Source organism: Lolium perenne, chromosome 2 (assembly GCF_019359855.2).
Source record: "Lolium perenne isolate Kyuss_39 chromosome 2, Kyuss_2.0, whole genome shotgun sequence".
Taxonomy (NCBI): Eukaryota; Viridiplantae; Streptophyta; class Magnoliopsida; order Poales; family Poaceae; genus Lolium; species Lolium perenne.
The window spans coordinates 142,514,479-142,539,408 of NC_067245.2; the positions used below are offsets into that span (position 1 = coordinate 142,514,479).

At 41.2% G+C, this 24,930-nt stretch overlaps 2 long non-coding RNA genes across 8 annotated transcripts; both read right to left on the reverse strand.

The window, feature by feature from the left end:
• Positions 1–1,390: 1,390 nt before the first annotated feature.
• On the reverse strand, positions 1,391–6,971 carry LOC127333403 (uncharacterized). 7 transcript variants are annotated; one of them, XR_007871122.2, is made up of 4 exons: positions 4,539–6,971; positions 4,261–4,430; positions 4,069–4,168; positions 1,391–3,078 (listed from the first exon to the last, which is right to left on the reverse strand). It is a non-coding gene; the product is annotated as an uncharacterized lncRNA (long non-coding RNA). The 7 variants fall into 7 exon arrangements; XR_011751982.1 differs by having other exon boundaries at positions 1,391–2,647; positions 2,757–3,078; positions 4,261–6,971; XR_011751981.1 differs by having other exon boundaries at positions 1,391–2,459; positions 2,559–3,078; positions 4,261–6,971.
• Positions 6,972–9,131: 2,160 nt separating this feature from the next.
• Positions 9,132–21,122, reverse strand: LOC127333401 (uncharacterized). The gene is made up of 7 exons (XR_011751984.1): positions 20,442–21,122; positions 20,185–20,358; positions 18,843–18,948; positions 12,302–17,518; positions 12,045–12,218; positions 10,702–10,807; positions 9,132–9,377 (listed from the first exon to the last, which is right to left on the reverse strand). It is a non-coding gene; the product is annotated as an uncharacterized lncRNA (long non-coding RNA).
• Between the last annotated feature and the right edge of the window lie 3,808 nt (positions 21,123–24,930).

A 24,930-nucleotide genomic window follows, 5' to 3' on the forward strand; every position in this document is an offset into this window, starting at 1 on the left:
GTTTTGCCCAGTACTACAGATCAAGGTTCAAAAAAATCCAACTACGGGGTTCGAACAACCCCATTTCTAATCAAAGAATTTGTTCGACGTCATCCAAATGGCCTCAAACTATAGCATGGGCGGATCCAGACTATAGCCAAGGGGGGCAGCCGCCCCCAATCAATTTTCTGAAACATTGTAATATGTTAAGCTAAAGGCTGGTTTGCCCGCACTTAGAAATGATATTTGCATCACTTATCATATGTTTGCCCATTTGAATCTTGTCAAATCCTAGGTTTGATCATGATTTAAACAAGTTTAAAACATGAATATGAAAAATTAAGGATGTATCCTTCGTAGTCACTCCAAAATGAAGCTCGATCTTGAGAGGGTTTTTGAAATTTCCATGTTTGAAACCAAAAAACCATGTACTTCTCTTCATGCTTGACTTCATAAGACTGAGTTTGGGGTTAGGGGTAGCTTGATACATAAATTTTCTGGTTTGAATATGTCTAGACATTGTTTATCAACTTAATTGAATGCTTACTAGATGACATAAGATGACTATGTGCATTGGTTTTTCATTTATTTTTTGAATTTTTATGCCCATTTGAATCTTGGTCAAATCCTAGGTTTGACCATGATTTAATCAAGTTTAAAACATGAATATGAAAAATTAAACATCTATCCTTCTTAGTCACTCCAATATGTAGCTCTTGGGAGGGTTTTTGAAATTTCCATGATTGAAACCAAAAACCACTTCTCTTCATGCATGCTTGACTTCATAAGACAGAGTTTAGGGTTAGGGGGTAGATACATGATTTTCCTGCTAGTTTGAATATGTCTAGACCTTGTTTATCAATTTAAATGAACTAGCAGGGTCACCCGCGCATTTGCGCGGCTAGATTATTGTATTATATTTAGAGGACTCATATAATACTTAAGATACTTAATAACAAATATTAGGATATTTTTATTTTCTCCTTTTTCTCAATTTGTCTTACAACTCTTGTAAAAAACATATTTAGACATTAAAACCTGAACATTTCCTCATAATGTTCTTTATGTATCTTACAATTTTAACTTCACATAGAATTTAAATCCTACATTATTCAATCTGTATGTAATAGGAAAACAGAATCACTGAACAATTATACATTAATATAATTATATTATTTAACCAACAAACATATATATTATGGATTCCATATGGATTCTGAACCAAGACCATGCCCACATGGAGTTTGTACAAACATCAAACTCCATTTTCTGAAGCTACTTTTCCAAGCTTCAAACCATACGGATCAAGTTTTTAGTATTTTTTTTAGCTCTAAGAAAATGGTAACATGAACCTTTGTTTGAAGTAACACGGCAGAAATTTAAATTATGAATGAATCATGACATTGAGAAGTAATTAATGAGTATTAGTCTATTAGAAACGTGAGTAATGGGAAATTACTCATAAAATTATCAGTATGAATCCACAATGAGCGAAAGAAGAGATGTTGTCACATTGTCACTTCTCACTTGTACATCACTGTGTGCCTGGACACCACACAACGTTGAGTGATGCCACTGTTGGTCTTCTAACATGTCGTTGGCCGTACAATACTCTCTCGTTGTTGGTGTGATCAATGTTGAGCATGATGCTTATGCGAGGGATCGGATAGAATTGCTTGAAGGTGTCTTCCATAGTTCCCAATTGCAATAACGGCCGACATTCATGTCGTTTAATTCAAACTTACATTGGTGCATCTGCTCCACTGCATGATTAGCATGCACACATCTTTCGATCAAGGATGCACCATGGCGCCATCAAACTCTTGCTCATCCACATTAGCCTAAATCTTCCATATCTGCGGGTATCGCCCGTTCTGAGCATTGTAAATGGATCTGACAACTGAAAAAACACACCTTGAATTTTAAATAACACTGTAGTATTCTTAGAATGTACAAAGCCATATAAGTTCACTTCTTTTGTCAGATACAGAGATTGAAGATTCCTCTATATCTCACATTACTAAATTTTCTTTAGCAGCCAAAAGTGTAAGATAATCATTTATCAATTCTTAGTAAGGTAGATTCCACAACAGAGTATAACTGATGAATTCTGGTACTGAAGGAAAGTATCGAGGACAATCGGAATGGATGGGCAGCATGTAGTTACCCTACCATCCCCTTACCTTGCCTTGTGCCAACACATTCCGTCTGTGATTTTTTGACCACCCAACTGAGGGTTGTTCATCTGATGTATCTTACAGTGTCTCTCGCTAACATCGACTGGGGAAGGGCAGTCGGTAGCAGTGAGGTAGAGGAAGGAGTAATCTGCAGGACATCCGTAACGGCTAATTTGGAAGAGTGGTGGCGAGTAGAGGCATCAGAGAGATGCGGACTAATATAATTCAGAAATCACACAGTGCACTTTCAGATTGGACATAAATTTCAGAAGTTGATCTATACCATGGAGAGCCAACTCAATCCTTTCACCAAACAAACAAACTATCTCAATGGAATTCAGTGTGATACAGGAATTATTAAGATATTATATTAGACCAAGAAAGATTGAAAGCAAGAAATACCTGGACACTTGTAGAGTAGGACCTCCGCATTCTAGAAAAAGAATACTCTCCCGTATAGGCAGCAGCATCACCATGGTCTCTTTACTTCTCTAGATAATAACCATTGTTCCATAATCATCTTAAACTGAATAGGTTTACAAATCTGAGATGTATTTTACGGATGCTTGGAAGATCAGAGCATGTACCAATGTACCATACCAGTTTTGCAGCCGAGGAAAGATGCCTACTCTGAAAAATATCATGATGGAGCTGGAGACATTACCAGAGAATATAATATGATACCTGATGCATGGTTACATGCTAAGTTACTATAGACATCAAGAAGAAAAGCCGGACATAGATGCGTGGCGTGCACCATAAACCTCGACCAGTGCAATCGATGAGAAATCGGCGCCGCCGGAAGCAGTGTTGCGTCCGGTGGAAGTAATCTGCTTCGTAATTCCATCATGATTGACCGCACATGTCCCTCCTCCGTTGCATCAACCATCGTGGATTGCATTGTTGTCTGAACTTGCAAGTTCTGGAGATTCAAAGGCTACATCAATTTACACTGGAAGCACTATATAATTGATTTCTTCAAATTACATAGAACATCAATAACTGATCTGATTACTCACAAAAACAAACACATATGTTAAGCTCAGATGAATGACATTATTCTTTCGTAATGAAAATGTGTATGTGTGTCTATTTATTTGGGTGAAGAAAGACTATTGTTGTTTAACCAACACTATACTTGCTATCTGATATGATGGATTGGCACATCAATTTATCATTTGTTGAAGATATTCTGATCAAATAGTTTAGACATAGAAATAAATTATTTCTCTGTTGCATATCACAAAAATATTTTTCATAATTAGATATTTATTCTACCATTACATTTTCATTTTTAAACGTAATAGAACTATCATCATTTGAATCGAGTCTCTACATGATTTTTTTAGGCTTACCTTTGGCTTTGCCTTACAGTTCTTAATAAACAATAAAATATCCTTGGCCTCACATCTTCTTTTGTTTTTTAGGGAACCCTCGCCTCATTTCTTCTGCTACACCTCACGCTGATCATTTGATAAAACTGGTAGAGTATAGCTCTTTTTAGACATCCTATACTGTTAGATTACATCCGCTACATGCCCACATTCATGTTTTGTGTTGTGTATCTGATAAAATGCAATGCTAATTAATCTAGTAATGCAACATGTTCCACAAAATAAATTCTTCTAATTGCCATCTGACCGGTATATGGCTCTTCCTATATGTAGTCGATTAAGAATTTAAGATTCAGAAAATACGTGATAGTGAAAATTTGAGATGCTTAAGATTAAGAAAAAACACCTCAAATATACATATGTGTGCTTTGGACTGAATATGAAGTATGAAATTAACTATATAAGTGAATCAAACGCCGATGTTAGTGAAACATTCCCTAAAAAGAGCACCTAAAATTAAATATATAAATAAATAAGATGAATGGATAAATGCACGAAGCATGCATCCGGCTTCTTGCCTGTCTAGCACGATTTTATCGCGATGGTGGTCATCGCCCCGAAGCAGGCATCCAACTGCTTGAATGTCTTGTTCGATCTTGCCGCGATAGCCGCGGTGAGCTTAACTTGTAAAGGAGCAACATGTTTTATTAGGACCTGCAAGTACTTTTTTTCATATATAATCACATAAGAAAATTAAGAAAAAAATTCACCTCTGAAAAGTAGATTGACAAAGATGCATGGCACTGCTACTACCGTGGATGGCTGATTTTGTGTAACTTAAATGGTTGGGAATTTTTGTCAAACATGTGAATGGTGTATAGTATATATACACCTGCAATAGGACATCAGCACCAGTGTTCAGCCAGTTCCGAGCGTGTGACTGCCAGCAATTAAGAGAGATGAAGCACTACTTGACAAACAACATAAAAACATTATGTGCTTACCTCTAGACATGGATTAGGGAGGCAAGAGAATCCAACAGCGCTACCTGTCCGGATTTGGCATGCAGTGCAGGTGACAGCAGTGGCGAGTAGCGCTGGGGTCTGGTATAGCTGGTATAGGTGAGTCCACGGCGGTTTGCCTGTCCAGCAAAAGCATAAGGAGAACATCGGCGACGACGGCGTTGAACTGGTGGCGGCGGGGCGGTGATAATATGCGGGGCTCTAGGATTTTTAGGGCATGGGACGTGGGGGTGGGGCGTATACTGTTAGCGGATGTGATTTTTTTTTTGACAGCAGCAGACGTGATTGATTATAACTGGTTCTGATCTGTTATAGCGAATCATTAGGTATGAATCTGAGCCATTCTTTTTTTTTTTGACAGCACCAGACGTGATTGATTATATAATAACTGGTTCCGATCTACAGCGAATCGTTACGTATGAATCTGAGCCATTATTTTCTTTGGTGTCATACGGTAGGCTAATCCGAGCCGTTATTTGTCTTGTGTTTTAATTATATAATAGATACTTACTATATGACATGAGAAGACCTTGGTTTTAATTTTTATACCCATTTGAATCTTCGTCAAATCCTAGGTTTGTTGACGAAGATTTGAACAAGTTTAAAACATGAATATGAAAAAGTAAGCATGTATGCTTCTTAAGTCACTCCAAAATGAAGCTCTTGGGAGGGTTTTTGAAATTTCCATGTTTGAAACTAAAAACCACTTCTCTTCATGCTTGACTTCATAAGTCATGGTTTAGGGCTATATAGATAGGGGGTTAGATACATGATTTTTCTAGTTTGAATATGTCTAGACCTTCTTTATCAACTTAATTGAATGCTTACTATATGACATAAGAAGACTATGTGCCTTGATTTTTCATTTTTTTTAAAATTATGCCCATTTGAATCTTGGTCAAATCCTAGGTTTGACCATGATTTAAACAAGTTGAAAACATGAATATGAAAAATTAAGCATCTATCCTTCTTAGTCACTCCAAAATGTAGCTCTTGGGAGGGTTTTTGAAATTTCCATGTTTGAAACCCAAAACAACTTCTCTACATGCTTGACTTCATAAGACAGAGTTTAGGGTTAGGGGTAGATACATGATTTGTCTGGTTTGAATACGTCTAGACCTTGTTTATCAAATTTAATGCTTACTATATGACATAAGAAGACTATGTGCTTTGGTTTTTCATTTTTCTGATTTTTTTTATTTTTGATGCCCATTTGAATCTTGGTCAAATCCTAGGTTTGACCAAGATTTAAACAAGTTTAAAACATGAAAATGAAAAGGGAAGCATTTATCCTTCTTAGTCACTCTAAATGAAGTTTTTGGGAGGTTTTTTGAAATTTCCATGTTTGAAACCCAAAACCACTTCTCTTCATGCTTGACTTCATAAGACATAGTTTAGGGTTAGGGGTATATACATGATTTGTATGGTTTGAATATGTCTAGACCTTGTTTATCAACTTGAATGCTTACTATATGACGTAAGAAAACTACGTATGTGCTTTGGTTTTTTATTTTTCTGTTTTTTGTTTAATTTTCCGCCCATTTGAATCTCTGTCAAATCCTAGGTTTGACCAAGATTTAAACAAGTTTAACACGTGAAAACGAAAAGGTAAGCATGGATCTTTCTTAGTCACTCCAAAATGTACCAATTGATAGATGTGTTAACTTTGCTTCATGCAAAAAATAATGTCATGTAAATGAGTTAACTTGGATTTCCTACCCTTGAATCCATAGGAAACTTTGTTCTAATGCACTATAATAATCAACCGAATTTTTACACCAACAGGTCTACGTGTGGTGCCCATGCGTGAGGTCCCACACTTCAGTGAGCACAAGTCACGTGCAATAGGTATGCAAACTCCCATCCATTTTCTTTGTCAAGAGAAGACGCATCAGGAATTCAGGATGCGTATTGGAAGTCTCTGGGTCCTTCAGGATCCTTCGTTTGTCCCTCTCACAAAAAAACAAATCTCTCTCATTCTCGGGCTCGCTCGACTCGCTCGCTTGCTCGCACCTCCTGCTCACTGACAAACGCTGCACAATAGTCAACATCATCAACCGAAAAAGGAGAGACGCCATAATGCTCTCCCTCCTTCTTCTCTCCTTCCGAGTGATCCCTCTTCCTTCGAGTTTCACTCGACGGGCAAACACATATGTGCTGCATAGTAGAGTAATAATAAAAATGTACGAAGAAAAATCGACAAACGAATCTATAATTAAATTTAATGCTTACTATATGACATAAGAAGACTATGTCCCTTGATTTTTCATTTTTTGTTTTTTCTGAATTTTTATGCCCATTTGAATCTTGGTCAAATCCTAGGTTTGACCATGATTTAAACAAGTTTCAAACATGAATATGAAAAATTAAGCATATATCCTTCTTAGTCACTCCAAAATGTAGATCTTGGTAGGGTTTTTGAAATTTCCATGTTTGAAACCAAAAACCACTTCTCTTCATGCATGCTTGACTTCATAAGACAGAGTTTAGGGTTAGGGGGTAGATACATGATTTTCCTGGTTTGAATATATCTAGACCTTGTTTATCAACTTAATTGAATGCTTACTATATAACACAAGAAGACTATGTGCTTTGGTTTTTGATTTATTTTGAATTTTTATGCCCATTTGAATCTTGGTCAAATCCTAGGCTTGACCAAGATTTAAACAAGATTAAAACATGAAAATGAAAAATTAAGCCTTGATCCTTCTTATTCACTGCAAAATTAAGATTTTGGGAGGGTTTTTGAAATATCCAGGTTTGAAACCCAAAACCACTTCTCTTCGTGCATAGTTTAGGGTTAGGGGTAGATACATGAATTTTTGGTTTATAGTAAGCATTCAAGTTGATAAACAAGGTCTAGACATATTCAAACCAGAAAAATCATGTATCTACCCCCTAACGCTAAACTCTGTCATATGAAGTCAAGCATATAAGAGGAATGGTTTTGGGTTTCAAACATGGAAAATTCAAAAACCCTACCAAAAGCTTCATTTTTGGAGTGAATAAGAAGGATCCAGGCTTACTTTTTCATTTTCATGTTACTAACTTGTTTAATTATTGGTCAAACCTAGGATTTGCCCAAGATTCAAATGGGCATAAAAATTCAATAAAGAATTCAAAAAATGAAAAACCAAAGCACATAAGCTTCTTAAGTTATAGTAAGCATTCATGTTGATCAACGGAGTCTAGACATATTTAAACAATAAAAATCATGTATATACCCCAAACCCTAAACTCTGTCTAATGAAGTCAAGCACGAAGAGAAGTGGTTTTCGGTTTAATTTTTTAATTTTTTTTTTTGAATTTTTATGCCCATTTGAATCTTGGTCAAATCCTAGCAGGTTTAACCAATATTTAAACAAGTTTAAAACATGAAAATGAAATGTAAGTATGGATCCTTCTTATTCACTCCAAAATGAAGCTTTTGGGAGGGTTTTTCAAATTTCCATGTTCGAAACCCAAAATGACATCTCTTCGTGCTTGACTTCATAAGACAAAGTTTAGGGGTAGGGGTAGATACATGATTTTTCTGGTTTGAATATGTCTAGACCTTGTTTATCAACTTGAATGCTTACTACATGACATCAGAAGACACTATGTGTTTTTTTTTTGAATTTGTTATGCCCATTTGAATCTTGGTCAAATCCTAGGTTTGACCAAGATTTAAAACAGTTTAAAACATGAAAATGAAAAGTAAGCCTGGATTCTTCTTAGTCACTCCAAAATGAAGCTTTTGGGAGGTTTTTTTTAAAATTTCCATGTTTGAAACCCAAAACCACTTCTCTTAATGCTTGACTTCATAAGACAGAGTTTAGGGTTAGGGGCCAAGTATATACATGATTTTTCTTGTTTTAATATGTCTAGACTTTGTTTATCAACTTGAATGCTTACTATATGACATCAAAAGACTATGTGTTTGGTTTTGATTTTTTTGAATTAGTTATGTGCATTTGAATCTTGGTCAAATCCTAGGTTTGACCAAGATTTAAACTAGTTTAAAACATGAAAATGAAAAGGTAAGCCTGGATTCTTCTTAGTCACTCCAAAATGAGCTTTTGGGAGTTTTATTAATTTCCATGTTTGAAACCCATAACCACTTTTCTTCATGCTTGAATTCATAAGACAGAGTTTAGGGTTAGGGGGTATATACATGATTTTTCTGGTTTGAATATGTCTATACTTCGTTGATCAACTTTAATGCTTACTATATGGCATAAGAAGCTTATGTGCTTTGGTTTTTGATTTTTTGATTTCTTTTTTGAATTTTTATGCTAATTTGAATCCTGGTCAATTCCTTTGTTTGACCAAGATTTAAACAAGTTTAAAACATGAAAATGAAAAGGTAAGCCTGGCTCCTTCTTAGTCATGAAAATGAGTTGACTTGGCTTTCCAACCCTTGAATCCATAGGAAACTTTGTACTAATGCAGTATAATAATCACCCGAGTTTTTACACCAACAGGTCTGTCACTTACGTGTGGTGCCCATGCGTGAGGTCCCACACTTCAGTGAGCACAAGTCACCTGCGGTAGTGTGGGGCCCCGGACTAGCTGTCCGAAACACCCGTTATGCATATACATTCACGATCCCATGATCAGTATGTCGTGAAAGCATAACCGAACTGGTATCAAATACATCATCTGTTACAATACCGAATAAAAAGATTACAACAGGTCACATGACCAATACTCACATAAGAGCCGCAATGGCAGGAGATCAACAATTACACAGCGGAAATACTTCAGACGAAAGCGTTCACATGGCCCAAGTCATGCCATAACCCTACAGGCAACTGACTGGGAAGACGTTCCTAGCTCGCATAGACGTCGTAGACTCCTTCTTCATCTGTCGGATTCCACCAAGTCTGGCCAAGTAAATAGCCAGGGACAAAGCCATGAGTACATTACGAATTGTACTCGCAAACCACCTTAGAGAGAAGTAAAGGATATGCAATTTGGCGGTAGCAAGGAACAGGCACTATTCTAGGGTTACAAGGAGTGAGAGATAGTTTCTCTCGAGAGTATGACATGTCTATATCTTTGTTGAAAACCTTTTCGTAAACAAGTTTCTTTTGAAGACTAATAGGTAAGGGTGACCCATTTTCCTTTCCGGCCATCTCATATGGCCAAACCAACTTTCCCAACTTTCCACCGTACCTCCCAGGTACATTTCCACCAGTCCCACTGGCATCATTTTCCCAAAACATTTTTTTTGAGAAAACACTTTTATAAACCAAAACTCTTCAGGCTAAGCAACAGCCTTCCCAACCGTCCATAACCGCGGACACGGCTATTCGAATAGTTTTCACTCTGCAGAGGTCGTACACTTTCCCCACAAGATCCGATAGATCCGCCGGGATCATCCCTGGTTCACCAAGCGTCAAAACGCGAGGTTCGGATAATCGATCGCAGTTTTTCGCTTGCTCGCCTTAGCCTAAGACATGCCGCCTAGAGTTGTACCTCCCAACGCCAGAGTCCGAGGGGTCGTTTACCCAGGAGTAGCAAATTCCCCGACCAGCTCGGCCCTCCGGAATGCCGCGACCAACTGCGGGGCATTATTCAATGGGAGCTCATAGGTTGTACCCCTGCCATCTAAAGAGAAGGAAAGGCGTCCCCAGTACGTCGGGAAGGCCCAGTCGATAGGTGTCCATGCTCGGACTACCCCTTACACTTGCAGGACCCAAACTAAGGCGAGACAAACTACTACGCTACGCCCCGTGCCCACTTTGGGGTAATGTGGTTGCACTGTCTTTTAGTCCGGGTGAGTACTTAGGCGCTAAAGTTTTCGAAAACATTTTCTTTCCTCCACTTGCCTCCAGCAAAACTCCTTTTGCAAACACTTTTTCTTTTCAAAAACTCACACTTGGGCAGGGTTGCCCCATTCCAAGGTTTTCGAAGAACTTCTTTCTTCAAAACTTTTTCATAAAACAACTTTTTCAAAGGGCTCCCAACCTATAGTCTAACTTTTCTTGAAAAGTGGCGACAAGGATGATAAGGTGATAAGCACCATACCACTAATAGGGGGTTGATCAGTAGGTACCATCGAGGGCTGCACCCTAAGGGTGGAATAATAAAACTCTGGGTAGCAATAACCACCCACATAAATAAGTAAACAATGCAATTTATAAAACTGCTAACAATGCAAGAGTAAGAGAATTAGGATGAGATATGCATCAAGAGGTGGCTTGCCTTGGTTGGCTATTTGTCCCTGGACTTGTTCTTCATGATCCTCTGCTCTTCCTTCCTCTTCGAAATTCTCACCAAGACCCTCTCCATCTCCGATAATGTTCGCATTCTAACGTCGCAAAATACAAGGAGAACAAACAACACGAGGGGCACTTAATCAAACAAGCACTCATAAGCATTATAAAATAAATACACAAACTATATGAAGTATTAACTAATCCTAAGCCTAAGCAATAATAAACTAAGTCATTTTTAGTTAGAGAAAACCATTTATTTTGCTTAGAAAATAGGACATGAGTCCTAAAATGCACAAAGAAAATTTCTCCTCGGTATACAAAGCATATGCCCAGGTATATGTCAACAAATAGAACCTTCATGCACTGGGTTTGAGTCAAAACCATTTTTATAAAAAAACAATTTAACAAATTTACAAAAACAGAAATAACGCGGTTTTACTTTTTTGATCACAGATCAACGTTTTGAATCTGCAAGCAAGACTTACACCTAAAGGTAGATAATCCCTCACAAAACTTCACAAAATTTAGTTTGCAAAATTTCGACTTACAGATTAATTTTAAATATAAAAACAATGACCAGAGAGGGTTTTATGGTTTTTTTTTCCCAGACATACTCTGATGCTCAGAAAAATATGAGTTTTGGATATGTTGTTAGCAACATCAGATTGAGACAACAAAAAGTGGTTTCACTCCAAAATATTTTTATTAGCTTCCGCAAGATTTTTCTAAACGCAGATCTTGTGTAACATTGATCTCTGGATCACATGCACATACTTACGTTCTATGCATGCGAACCAGTGTCAAGCTGTATTCATTTGCATGTAGATTACTCCAAAATTTGCTTTGGCACGAAACTCTATTTAAAACTCCCACATTTGAATATATACTGCCACTGCATGGCTTTACCATTTTAATTACTGTGGGATATATAGGAACGATATACGTGGATGGTTTTTATCTGAGGTGGTCAGTATTGTAACATAGAACGCTACAAAATTTGAATCACGCAATTAGGATGTTCCAGGAATATTTGGTGGTTTTAAACCTAGAACAGATCTGGCTGGAGATTATTTTCAGGAAAAGGAAAAAGAAAACTAGCTGGGCCAAACTGGCCAGACCTATCGGAGCAGTGCTGGTCGACCTAACAGCACCAGCTGCACGCACGCTGGTGATAAGGTGAGCATGGGGCCTGGCCGGCCATACAGCCCAGCATGGCGCATGCGATCATCAGATCGATGATCAGCGAGACTCTGGGCGCTCTCTCCCGCAACGACCGAAGTCGGGCGGCGCGACCGCGATACGCAAGACGGAGGCGGGACAAAGGCTCACCTTGGGATGCTGGAACGACGAGGAAGTCACGGATGAAGGTGGAGACGAGAGGTGTCCAGCTCTGGCTGCCTTGGACGCGCAGACGTGGCTGTAGGTTGCGCGCGCGGACGGAGACGTACGGTCGCGTCGGTACGAGCAGCGCCACGGCGACGGCGATGAGCTCCTCGTGAGCTCCTGGACACGAACAAGAGCGGAGTCAGAAGAGCACGAGGGAGGGTATCATGGAGAGACAGAGAGACGGATGGACAGGTGACAACTGTGACGCAGACGACGACATGCAGCACGGCCCCGTCGGCGACGAAGACGGAGACGGGGCAGCTCGGGGACGAGGGAGACAACGCAGAGGAGGAGCGGCGGACGGCAATGAGACGCGCTGCTGCTCAGCCTAGCTGTCTCGGACGGGTGGGCGGAGCTGGTGGTGCTCCAGGGCGTGGGCTCGGACAGCGACGCGTTCCCCGTCGGCGCAGACGGACTCCAACATCGGCGACGAAGTGAAAGCTCACTGAGGCTGCTCAAGAATGACGGAGGCGTCACGGAGCTTCCTCGCGCGATGGTGCTGCATGTCGCCCAGGACGCGTCGGTGTGCTCACGGTCATCGTGGACGAGGTTGTGCTCGGTGCTCCACGTCCGGGACAGCAACTGCCAGAACTAAACTCGACGGCGACGGTCCTCATGGATACCTGGCAAGGAAAAGGGACGGGTCAGACGCGCACGCATAAGAGGAAGGCATGGAGACCGAGAGAGAGAGAAGGCGCGCGGAGTGAGGCGACGGCCTCGACGCCGACGCCGATCGACATGCAGACCGACGGTCGTGGCGTTCCTTTGATCAGGGCGAGCGAGGTAGGAGGAAGAGCTGCTTCTGAGGGCGTCCTGGAGAGCAACGAAGGAATGAGAGGAGGGTGTGGAGAGGGTTGGAGGCTTTTGACCAGGACGAGATCGTGCTCTGCCTCGACGTGGCATCCGTGGGTTGGCGATCAAGGGCGGCGAGCGCGGCCAGGAGGAAGGGACAAGGAGGGAAACAGGGGTGGAGCTGCGGTGTCTCCAGACCGTGCTGAAGGTTTTTGGAACGAGGTGGACGTCGGGGTCGCGAGGGAATCGAAGGTCAAGGAGGGGTCATGTCCGCCTTCCAACTGTTCGACACAAGAACTGAGAAGCAAGGAGGCCGCGTGCGTGCAGGTTCGGGCACGGCCTGGTTTCTCCGAGCGTGTGTGAAGAGGATGGTCTCGTCTCGTCCAGGGTTTGGGCGTGCACGGTCAGCAGGGAGAAGAGAGAGAACGGTGGTCACCACCATCGGGTTCCAAGGAAAAAGAATTAGAGGGAGGTCTAGTGATGGCTAGGGGTACATGCATGGAGGGTAGGGGCCTGCAGGAGGTAGCAGGATTCAGTGTGTCTATTTGTTTGGCCAGATGTGAGAGTGGGAGATGCGGCTAAGGCATAGAATGCACATGCGCGCACGGACTCGGCCATGCCCTTGCCTCTCCATTCCGAGCAAGCCCTAAGCCACTACGGCTGCACACAATGATCAAGAGAAAGGGTGGGGTGAAAACACCAGGGAGTAGGAGAGAGAAAAGAAATAATAAAGAGGCAGTACAGGTAGGGAAGAGAGACAAGGATGGATGCATGGCACAAGGCCCTGGTCGGCATGACCATCTCCACAACGTGTGTCATGCCTAAGCATTGCACAAATGGGCAAGATAGATTAGCAAGGTGAAAGTATTGACGATGGCTAGACCTACAATTTATCTTTGGAAGAAGACTTGAAGAAAAAAATAAGAGTGAGAGATGTGGAAATGAGCATTAATCATCTAACCGATCAAATATTATCTCGTAAATGGATGATGAAAGATAGATCCAAGAGGTGCATGAGAGGTCCAAGGGTTACCATTTATTTTATAATCAACCGATGTTGGTTTGAAACACTATATAAGACTAAGGCTAAATTTGAAGGTAATACATTTGAAAAAGCTTTTGAAATTTTTGAAGGAAGCAAAATAATATTTTGAGCCCAAAATGTTCTACTTGCCCAACCAACATAGAAGATTTTTCCTCCTATTTTAGAAATAACGGACATAAGTAACATAAACATGCATTTTTCTAAAAGAAAATATAATAGGGAAAATAATTTTGTAGAGATTAATTTTGGGTGGAAAAGAGAAGGCATAAAATACCGGTCAAACTCCCTATTTTATTTGAGAAAATATTTTAAAAAGGTTTTTAATAAAACTAGAAGTAACTTTATAGGGAAAATAAAGAAGAGATAGAGTTTTAGGTTGTTGGGGGAAATTGGAGGGAACTCCAATTTTTGAAAAAAAAGGGGGGTTAAGGCCAAGTTGGTGATCTAGGAGAGATATGGGTGCGAGATTATTCTTTTGTTGGACAAAAGATCATCTACCAAGATCATGACCGGACGGAGTAGTGATCTTAAATGATGGATCTGAGAGACGTATTAATGGCAACTACAATGCCATGGATATTTGATCACAGATCAAATAGTCTTAAATTTAGTTTGGTGTCTAAGACGTTTATTTGGTTTAAACTAAATAAGAAATATCATTTGAAATGTTTGGAAACAAGAGAGGCTTTTAGAAAGGGTTGAGTGACCCATAGGTGAAGTGGAATAAAATATGGATAATCCCATTTATTTTTTTGGAAACCAAAACTTCATATAAAAGCTTTTATTTTTTTAAATAAAATTTAAAGGCACACCAAGTAAGGGTAAGCCATGAGGAAATTACTTTGTGTCAAAATAAAACAACTTTGGAAACTCTTTTTTTTTCTTTATACAATGATCTGAGGTGACCATAGCCAATTTTAAAGAAAAGGTTTTTGACAAGATCTTTTGAATTAAGACTAAGAGTCATAGGACAAAACAAAAGAGGTTTTGTGTTTTGTCAGAAAGTTCAAACACTCTTGAAGAGAGGAGGTTAGGGTAATACAAGAGTGGCCATAGCATGAGTGTTTTTCTTGAGACATGAAGACGTGGGTTGAGGTACTTCACTTAACACTATTTAGCAACCATCACTCGTCAAACAAAGTCAGACAAGCATTTCCAATAAAAAAAACAAATCAATACATGCAGAACATAAAAAGTTTTTGTTCCCCCTGATTTTTGCACATTGGACAAATAAACATGGTTGCAAAAGTCAGGGTGTTACAGACCTTCCACCCTTAAAATAATCTCGTCCCAAGATTACTAAGCGTAGGACTAGAGAGGTTTTAAAGGTTAACTGAAGTTAGACTTCATCTTCCGGTAGACGTGCCGTTGTCAAAAGGGTCATAGCTTCAGCTTCTGATAGACATTGTAGATTTCCGCAGAGGGCAAGCTTCGTGAAGAGGTTGACTGCTCTATGCCGGTGTTAGATTTGTAGCTTCCGAACAATCCTCGAGGGGTCCATGATTCTTGGAGGGTCAAAGCATCCAAACGGTGCTTTTAGAAAGGTTGTTTTGATTATTTTTTTTTGAGTTAGCTTCAATTTTAGTGGAAGACGTAGTCTTCCACCCTTAAGATTGTTCATCGGGGGTTCGAGAAAACTCAAATCTTCAGCCATGGGGTCCTGTCGAGCGCTTTTGAAGAAGCCATCGATCTTCCGTCTTGAGTGAAGAATCTTTAGGGGGCGACGTGCAGTCTGCAGCTTCAAGAGGCACGCACGGCGTTTACAGTTCTGTAAGGCACTCGTTAAGTTAGTAAGTCAGCGGAACTCCTGGTGGGTCTTCACATAAAGCGGCATCAATCGTCGAAGACAATCTTCAACTTTAAGGTTAGTGTTTATTAAAGTACACCAAATCTTGAGTCTTGAATTGTCTTCAAGGGCTTCACTTGATGAGGACCAAATGAACCTTCCAGGGTAACTTGGATCCGATGATACATCTCCCTTCGCTTGTTAGATGGTGAGTCAGGGTGAGTTTTTAAGAAAATAACCTCAAAGTTAGCGTGATTATGCTCTACGTTTAGACAAAATTTGTATGGCTTCATCTTCTCGTGGGGTTGCAGTCGATCTTGAAGGCATTGGCTTCTGCTTCCGTGGCGTCGCAGGGTGTCTGGGGTTGAAATGGCACACTGAAGTTGGGAATTCCAGGAGAACAGGGTTAGATCTATTTGTTACCCCAATTAGATTTAGAGTTTCCCGTTAACTTTGTAAACTAAAGGTTAGAATTTCTAATAGAATTTTGACAGAATGCGAGGAAAACAACTTAGGAAGGGTTTCCTAGACTGGGTTATCACACAAAAGGGGTTTTTCAGGCCTAAAGGCTAGAGCAAGCATACACACAACAAGCAATCACAAGCACTCAACCAGCAATTTCACAACACCACAAGAAATCATGAAAACTACACGAGGTACTTTAAGTACCCAGGGATGCCTGATACGCGGGGTAGCTTAATGAAAAACAATTAAGTTTGTCCTATCCATCCTATAGGCTTCGGTTGGTCACAGATGTAGACGTCTTCATCTTGCTGATATCGACATTAACGTTGATCCTCGGTGCCGGTGGTGCTGAAGCAGATTTGGTGTTGAGTCATCGATGTTGAGGTGAAGAGGCGAATGATGCGTAGATCTTCTGGTCTCAATATCCCAGGGACGTGAGGTATTCGGAGGGGTTCAGATGGGTAGCTGTTGAGGTACTCCAAGTTGACAACTTCTCGTGACTGGCCTAAAAATTACTAGTCAAGAAGTAAGGACTTGATCAGAGACGACTACAAAAGTGCAAGTCCACGGAGGAACAAGGTCCACTCCTTGACAGACTTTGGTGAAAACCAAAGATATGTTCTTATTATCCCTATACGCGTACTGCTAAGTCGGCATCCAATCCTCAATAGCTGCAGTCAAAGATATATACTTGAGACTTCCTGAAAGGTTGATCCATCTTCGACTTCGAGTCTCCGAGTCTGAGTTGGGGATATCGTCCAATATTGTTTATTTGGAAGAGGGTGAGATATTAGAATCAAAGCTCTCAAGATCTTTGGAAATCATAGAGCATGGTAAGAATTAGAAGTTTTGAAGGGATAAGAAAATTAGAAGATATTCTTTCGTCTACCAAAATAATTTTTTTTTTGTAAATAAGTTTTCCCAAAATACTGGTTTCCTAACTAACGTCCATGCTAACTAAGGTCTCCTACAGTCAGGATGGCTCTGATACCAGCTCTGTGGGGCCCCGGACTAGCTGTCCGAAACACCCGTTATGCATATACATTCACGATCCCATGATCAGTGTGTCGTGAAAGCATAACCGAACTGGTATCAAATACATCATCTGTTACAATACCGAATAAAAAGATTACAACAGGTCACATGACCAATACTCACATAAGAGCTGCAATGGCAGGAGATCAACAATTACACAGCGGAAATACTTTAGACGAAAGCGTTCACATGGCCCAAGTCATGCCATAACCCTACAGGCAACTGACTGGGAAGACGTTCCTAGCTCGCATAGACGTCGTAGACTCCTTCTTCATCTGTCGGATTCCACCAAGTCTGGCCAAATAAATAGCCAGGGACAAAGCCATGAGTACATTACAAATTGTACTCGCAAACCACCTTAGAGAGAAGTAAAGGATATGCAATTTGGCGGTAGCAAGGAACAGGCACTATTCTAGGGTTACAAGGAGTGAGAGATAGTTTCTCTCGAGAGTATGACATCTCTATATCTTTGTTGAAAACCTTTTCGTAAACAAGTTTCTTTTGAAGACTAATAGGTAAGGGTGACCCATTTTCCTTTTCGGCCATCTCATATGGCCAAACCAACTTTCCCAACTTTCCACCGTACCTCCCAGGTACATTTCCACCAGTCCCACTGGCATCATTTTCCCAAAACATTTTTTTTGAGAAAACACTTTTATAAACCAAAACTCTTCAGGCTAAGCAACAGCCTTCCCAACCGTCCATAACCGCGGACACGGCTATTCGAATAGTTTTCACTCTGCAGAGGTCGTACACTTTCCCCACAAGATCCGATAGATCCGCCGGGATCATCCCTGGTTCACCAAGCGTCAAAACACGAGATTCGGATAATCGATCGCAGTTTTTCGCTTGCTCGCCTTAGCCTAAGACATGCCGCCTAGAGTTGTACCTCCCAACGCCAGAGTCCGAGGGGTCGTTTACCCAGGAGTAGCAAATTCCCCGACCAGCTCGGCCCTCCGGAATGCCGCGACCAACTGCGGGGCATTATTCAATGGGAGCTCATAGGTTGTACCCCTGCCATCTAAAGAGAAGGAAAGGCGTCCCCAGTACGTCGGGAAGGCCCGGTCGATAGGTGTCCATGCTCGGACTACCCCTTACACTTGCAGGACCCAAACTAAGGCGAGACAAACTACTACGCTACGCCCCGTGCCCACTTTGGGGTAATGTGGTTGCACTGTCTTTTAGTCCGGGTGAGTACTTAGGCGCTAAAGTTTTCGAAAACATTTTCTTTCCTCCACTTGCCTCCAGCAAAACTCCTTTTGCAAACACTTTTTCTTTTCAAAAACTCACACTTGGGCAGGGTTGCCCCATTCCAAGGTTTTCGAAGAACTTCTTTCTTCAAAACTTTTTCATAAAACAACTTTTTCAAAGGGCTCCCAACCTATAGTCTAACTTTTCTTGAAAAGTGGCGACAAGGATGATAAGGTGATAAGCACCATACCACTAATAGGGGGTTGATCAGTAGGTACCATCGAGGGCTGCACCCTAAGGGTGGAATAATAAAACTCTGGGTAGCAATAACCACCCACATAAATAAGTAAACAATGCAATTTATAAAACTGCTAACAATGCAAGAGTAAGAGAATTAGTATGAGATATGCATCAAGAGGTGGCTTGCCTTGGTTGGCTATTTGTCCCTGGACTTGTTCTTCATGATCCTCTGCTCTTCCTTCCTCTTCGAAATTCTCACCAAGACCCTCTCCATCTCCGATAATGTTCGCATTCTAACGTCGCAAAATACAAGGAGAACAAACAACACGAGGGGCACTTAATCAAACAAGCACTCATAAGCATTATAAAATAAATACACAAACTATATGAAGTATTAACTAATCCTAAGCCTAAGCAATAATAAACTAAGTCATTTTTAGTTAGAGAAAACCATTTATTTTGCTTAGAAAATAGGACATGAGTCCTAAAATGCACAAAGAAAATTTCTCCTCGGTATACAAAGCATATGCCCAGGTATATGTCAACAAATAGAACCTTCATGCACTGGGTTTGAGTCAAAACCATTTTTATAAAAAAACAATTTAACGAATTTACAAAAACAGAAATAACGCGGTTTTACTTTTTTGATCACAGATCAACGTTTTGAATCTGCAAGCAAGACTTACACCTAAAGGTAGATAATCCCTCACAAAACTTCACAAAATTTAGTTTGCGAAATTTCGACTTACAGATTAATTTTAAATATAAAAACAATGACCAGAGAGGGTTTTATGGTTTTTTTTTTCCCCAGACATACTCTGATGCTCAGAAAAATATGAGTTTTGGATATGTTGTTAGCAACATCAGATTGAGACAACAAAAAGTGGTTTCACTCCAAAATATTTTTATTAGCTTCCGCAAGATTTTTCTAAACGCAGATCTTGTGTAACATTGATCTCTGGATCACATGCACATACTTACGTTCTATGCATGCGAACCAGTGTCAAGCTGTATTCATTTGCATGTAGATTACTCCAAAATTTGCTTTGGCACGAAACTCTATTTAAAACTCACACATTTGAATATATACTGCCACTGCATGGCTTTACCATTTTAATTACTGTGGGATATATAGGAACGATACGTGGATGGTTTTTATCTGAGGTGGTCAGTATTGTAACATAGAACGCTACAAAATTTGAATCACGCAATTAGGATGTTCCAGGAATATTTGGTGGTTTTAAACCTAGAACAGATCTGGCTGGAGATTATTTTCAGGAAAAGGAAAAAAGAAAACGAGCTGGGCCAAACTGGCCAGACCTATCGGAGCAGTGCTGGTCGACCTAACAGCACCAGCTGCACGCACGCTGGTGATAAGGTGAGCATGGGGCCTGGCCGGCCATACAGCCCAGCATGGCGCATGCAATCATCAGATCGATGATCAGCGACTCTGGGCGCTCTCTCCCGCAACGACCGAAGTCGGGCGGCGCGACCGCGATACGCAAGACGGAGGCGGGACAAAGGCTCACCTTGGGATGCTGGAACGACGAGGAAGTCACGGATGAAGGTGGAGACGAGAGGTGTCCAGCTCTGGCTGCCTTGGACGCGCAGACGTGGCTGTAGGTTGCGCGCGCGGACGGAGACGTACGGTCGCGTCGGTACGAGCAGCGCCACGGCGACGGCGATGAGCTCCTCGTGAGCTCCTGGACACGAACAAGAGCGGAGTCAGAAGCGCACGAGGGAGGGTATCATGGAGAGACAGAGAGACGGATGGACAGGTGACAACTGTGACGCAGACGACGACATGCAGCACGGCCCCGTCGGCGACGAAGACGGAGACGGGGCAGCTCGGGGACGAGGGAGACAACGCAGAGGAGGAGCGGCGGACGGCAATGAGACGCGCTGCTGCTCAGCCTAGCTGTCTCGGACGGGTGGGCGGAGCTGGTGGTGCTCCAGGGCGTGGGCTCGGACAGCGACGCGTTCCGCGTCGGCGCAGACGGACTCCAACATCGGCGACGAAGTGAAAGCTCACTGAGGCTGCTCAAGAATGACGGAGGCGTCACGGAGCTTCCTCGCGCGATGGTGCTGCAATGTCGCCCAGGACGCGTCGGTGTGCTCACGGTCATCGTGGACGAGGTTGTGCTCGGTGCTCCACGTCCGGGACAGCAACTGCCAGAACTAAACTCGACGGCGACGGTCCTCATGGATACCTGGCCAGGAAAAGGGACGGGTCAGACGCGCACGCATAAGAGGAAGGCATGGAGACCGAGAGAGAGAGAAGGCGCGCGGAGTGAGGCGACGGCCTCGACGCCGACGCCGATCGACATGCAGAGCGACGGTCGTGGCGTTCCTTTGATCAGGGCGAGCGAGGTAGGAGGAAGAGGTGCTTCTGAGGGCGTCCTGGAGTGCAACGAAGGAATGAGAGGAGGGTGTGGAGAGGGTTAGAGGCTTTTGACCAGGACGAGATCGTGCTCTGCCTCGACGTGGCATCCGTGGGTTGGCGATCAAGGGCGGCGAGCGCGGCCAGGAGGAAGGGACAAGGAGGGAAACAGGGGTGGAGCTGCGGTGTCTCCAGACCGTGCTGAAGGTTTTTGGAACGAGGTGGACGTCGGGGTCGCGAGGGAATCGAAGGTCAAGGAGGGGTCATGTCCGCCTTCCAACTGTTCGACACAAGAACTGAGAAGCAAGGAGGCCGCGTGCGTGCAGGTTCGGGCACGGCCTGGTTTCTCCGAGCGTGTGTGAAGAGGATGGCCTCGTCTCGTCCAGGGTTTGGGCGTGCACGGTCAGCAGGGAGAAGAGAGAGAACGGTGGTCACCACCATCAGGTTCCAAGGAAAAAGAATTAGAGGGAGGTCTAGTGATGGCTAGGGGTACATGCATGGAGGGTAGGGGCCTGCAGGAGGTAGCAGGATTCAGTGTGTCTATTTGTTTGGCCAGATGTGAGAGTGGGAGATGCGGCTAAGGCATAGAATGCACATGCGCGCACGGACTCGGCCATGCCCTTGCCTCTCCATTCCGAGCAAGCCCTAAGCCACTACGGCTGCACACAATGATCAAGAGAAAGGGTGGGGTGAAAACACCAGGGAGTAGGAGAGAGAAAAGAAATAATAAAGAGGGAGTACAGGTAGGGAAGAGAGACAAGGATGGATGCATGGCACAAGGCCCTGGTCGGCATGACCATCTCCACAACGTGTGTCATGCCTAAGCATTGCACAAATGGGCAAGATAGATTAGCAAGGTGAAAGTATTGACGATGGCTAGACCCACAATTTATCTTTGGAAGAAGACTTGAAGAAAAAAAATAAGAGTGAGAGATGTGGAAATGAGCATTAATCATCTAACCGATCAAATATTATCTCGTAAATGGATGATGAAAGATAGATCCGAGAGGTGCATGAGAGGTCCAAGGGTTACCATTTATTTTATAATCAACCGATGTTGGTTTGAAACACTATATAAGACTAAGGCTAAATTTGAAGGTAATACATTTGAAAAAGCTTTTGAAATTTTTGAAGGAAGCAAAATAATATTTTGAGCCCAAAATGTTCTACTTGCCCAACCAAGATAGAAGATTTTTCCTCCTATTTTAGAAATAACGGACATAAGTAACATAAACATGCATTTTTCTAAAAGAAAATATAATAGGGAAAATAATTTTGTAGAGATTAATTTTGGGTGGAAAAGAGAAGGCATAAAATACCGGTCAAACTCCCTATTTTATTTGAGAAAATATTTTAAAAAGGTTTTTAATAAAACTAGAAGTAACTTTATAGGGAAAATAAAGAAGAGATAGAGTTTTAGGTTGTTGGGGGAAATTGGAGGGAACTCCAATTTTTGAAAAAAAGGGGGGTTAAGGCCAAGTTGGTGATCTAGGAGAGATATGGGTGCGAGATTATTCTTTTGTTGGACAAAAGATCATCTACCAAGATCATGACCGGACGGAGTAGTGATCTTAAATGATGGATCTGAGAGACGTATTAATGGCAACTACAATGCCATGGATATTTGATCAAAGATCAAATAGTCTTAAATTTAGTTTGGTGTCTAAGACCTTTATTTGGTTTAAACTAAATAAGAAATATCATTTGAAATGTTTGGAAACAAGAGAGGCTTTTAGAAAGGGTTGAGTGACCCATAGGTGAAGTGGAATAAAATATGGATAATCCCATTTATTTTTTTTGGAAACCAAAACTTCATATAAAAGCTTTTATTTTTTTAAATAAAATTTAAAGGCACACCAAGTAAGGGTAAGCCATGAGGAAATTACTTTGTGTCAAAATAAAACAACTTTGGAAACTCTTTTTTTTCTTTATACAATGATCTGAGGTGACCATAGCCAATTTTAAAGAAAAGGTTTTTGACAAGATCTTTTGAATTAAGACTAAGAGTCATAGGACAAAACAAAAGAGGTTTTGTGTTTTGTCAGAAAGTTCAAACACTCTTGAAGAGAGGAGGTTAGGATAATACAAGAGTGGCCATAGCATGAGTGTTTTTCTTGAGACATGAAGACGTGGGTTGAGGTACTTCACTTAACACTATTTAGCAACCATCACTCGTCAAACAAAGTCAGACAAGCATTTCCAATAAAAAAAAACAAATCAATACATGCAGAACATAAAAAGTTTTTGTTCCCCCTGATTTTTGCACATTGGACAAATAAACATGGTTGCAAAAGTCAGGGTGTTACAGGTAGGCAGGCAAAATCCCAGCTATCTTCTTTGTCAAGAGAAGACGCATCAGCATGCGTATCGGAAAGTCTGTGGGTCCTTCAGGATCCTTCGGTTGTCCCTGTCACACAAAAAAAAAATTCTCTCTCATTCTCGGCCTCGCTCGACTCGCTCGCTCGCACCTCCTGCGCACTCAGAAACCATGCACAACTGTCAACATCACCAGAAAAAGAATATACACCCTAAATAAGAGGGGCCCCGTGACTGCTATCCCTTCTTAACCTTCCGTGTGATTCCTCTTCCTCCGAGTTTCACTCGACGGGCAAACACACATGTGCTGCATAGTAATAATAAAAAAGTAAAAGAATCGACTACGAATCTATTATTAAATAGGTTAAACTAGGGTTTTGCCCAGTACTACAGATCTAGTTGAAAAAAAAATCCAACTACGGGGTTCGATTTTGGCCTACAAATAAAAAATTAAATAAGTTGAACTAGTATTCCTCTAAAAAATCGTCTTGGTTTGCATTGTTTGATACTTTTCATAGCCAGGGTGCATCACAATTTTTGATTTAATGCTTTGCTGTGCCAATTTTGATTTTTTATGACCACCTTCTCTTTGAATTTCCATGTTCGAAACCAAAAACCACATATCTTCATGCTTGACTTCATGAGACAGAGTATATGGTTAGGGGGTAGATACATGATTTCTCTGGTTTGAATATATCTAGACCTTGTTTATCAACTTAATTGAATGCTTACTATGTGACATAAGATGACTATGTGCATTGTTTTTTTTTTGAATTTTTATGCCCATTTGAATCTTGGTCAAATCCTAGGTTAATTTGACCATGATTTAATCAAGTTGAAAACATGAATATGAAAAATTAAGCATCTATCCTTCTTAGTCACTCCAAATGTAGCTCTTGGGAGGGTTTTTGAAATTTCCATGCTTGAAACCAAAAACCACTTCTCTTCATGCATGCTTGACTTCATAAGACAGAGTTTAGGGTTAGGGGGTAGATACATGATTCTCCTGCTAGTTTGAATATGTCTAGACCTTGTTTATCAATTTAAATGAATGCTTACTATATGACATGAGCAGACCTTGGTTTTAATTTTTTATACCCATTTGAATCTTCGTCAAATCCTAGGTTTGTTGACCAAGATTTGAACAAGTTTAAAACATGAATATGAAAAAGTAAGCATGTATGCTTCTTAAGTCACTCCAAAATGAAGCTCTTGGGAGGGTTTTTGAAATTTCCATGTTTAAAACTAAAAACCACTTCTCTTCATGCTTGACTTCATAATTAAGTCAGGGTTTAGGGATATATAGGGGGTAGATACATGATTTTTCCGGTTTGAATATGTCTAGACCTTGTTTATCAACTTAATTGAATGCTTACTATATGACATAAGAAGACTACTATGTGCCTTGATTTTTCATTTTGTGTTTTTTTCTGAATTTTTATGCCCATTTGAATCTTGGTCAAATCCTAGGTTTGACCATGATTTAAACAAGTTTAAAACATGAATATGAAAAATTAAGCATATATCATTCTTAGTCACTCCAAAATGTAGATCTTGGTAGGGTTTTTGAAATTTCCAT